Source organism: Tasmannia lanceolata, unplaced genomic scaffold (assembly GCF_043159265.1).
Source record: "Tasmannia lanceolata isolate RefF3 unplaced genomic scaffold, GAP_Taslan_0.1 ptg000023l, whole genome shotgun sequence".
Classification (NCBI taxonomy): Eukaryota; Viridiplantae; Streptophyta; class Magnoliopsida; order Canellales; family Winteraceae; genus Tasmannia; species Tasmannia lanceolata.
The window spans coordinates 25,691,557-25,692,893 of NW_027518700.1; the positions used below are offsets into that span (position 1 = coordinate 25,691,557).

Genomic DNA, 1,337 nt, shown 5'->3' on the forward strand with positions numbered 1-1,337 from the left:
GTCCTTTGACAACTATTGCTTCTAGCCTTTTGATTAAGCTATCAAGATGGGCCTCTTTTGCCACGGCACCCTCTATTAGAAATCCCTTGCTTGAAGTGGCTCTCTCACCGTCTTGAGTGGATTCCCACTCTCTTGTTATTTCCGCCAAATCAAGTAAGAAGTTCCATGCAGCGGCCTCATCCGTGAAAGATGTAAAACCGTTAGGACACATGGATTCAAGAAGTTGCTTTGTTTGGTAATCTATGCCCTCATAAATAATTTGGCATAAGTGCCACAAATCAATTCCATGGTGAGGACACTCTTGGAGTAGGTCTTTGAACCTCTCCATAAACTTAGAAAATGACTCTAATGGCTTTTGTTTGAATTGTAAAATATCGTTCCTAAGCTTATTAGTTTTATGTAATGGAAAAAACTTTTTTAGGAAAGCGACGGCGAACTCCTCCCAAGTGGTGATGGAGTTCGTTGGTAAGCCATAAAGCCACTTTTTGGCTCCATCCTTGAGTGAAAACGTAATAAACCGCAACTTTACCGCATCATCGGTAAGTTGTTGCAACTTAATCAAAGCACATACATCTTCAAACTCAGCAAAAATTAATAACTATCCTCCGAAGGGAGGCCATGAAAATGAGGAAGCAAAGAGATAAATTGCAATTTTAGCTCAAAATTATTGCCCTGTGCAATCGGCAATCTAATGCAAGAAGGTTGCACGGTTGGTGCCGGATAGAAGCGATCGCGCAACCTCTTGGGCGGCTCTTGTTCTTCCACCATGACTACTTGATTTGGATTTGGTACGATGTCTTCCGCCGTCTCTAACCGGTTTGCTCTTTCTAGTCGATTGGTCGAGTTCCGCACCCAACCTGCACTCATAAACACAAGAAAACCAAGTAAGAGAGATGGATAGGCAAGAAACTAAAAATATAACTAAACTAAAAATAACTACTAATCTAACACTTCAAATAATTAAGATTCTAATGCAACTCTCTTCCCCGGCAACGGCGCCAAAAAATTGTTAGATTTATTAAATAACTGCAAGTGCACGGATCGTGTAAATATGGGTCGAACTCAGGGAAGAGAAATCTAGTTGTCAATCATATTCTTGTACCGATTAGAATACTAGCTATGATATAATGTTACCTGGAATGGACTCAGGATTTCCGTGGACTTTACCTCGGAGCCAACACTATATATAAGCGTATATTCTAAACAATCTAAGAATCAAATTTAACTAAGATCTTTTTTATTTAAAATCCTAATTTAGGCAAAGTATACCAAAGTTCTAATGATCTCTTTTAACTACTTATCTAATTTAATTAGAAAATCAAAATTCTAAGGGCTTA

General features: G+C 38.7%; 1 non-coding gene across 1 annotated transcript; it reads left to right on the top strand.

The window, feature by feature from the left end:
- Positions 1-281: 281 nt before the first annotated feature.
- On the top strand, positions 282-388 carry LOC143856858 (small nucleolar RNA R71). The gene has a single exon (XR_013238400.1). It is a non-coding gene; the product is annotated as a small nucleolar RNA R71 (small nucleolar RNA).
- The last annotated feature ends 949 nt before the right edge of the window (positions 389-1,337 follow it).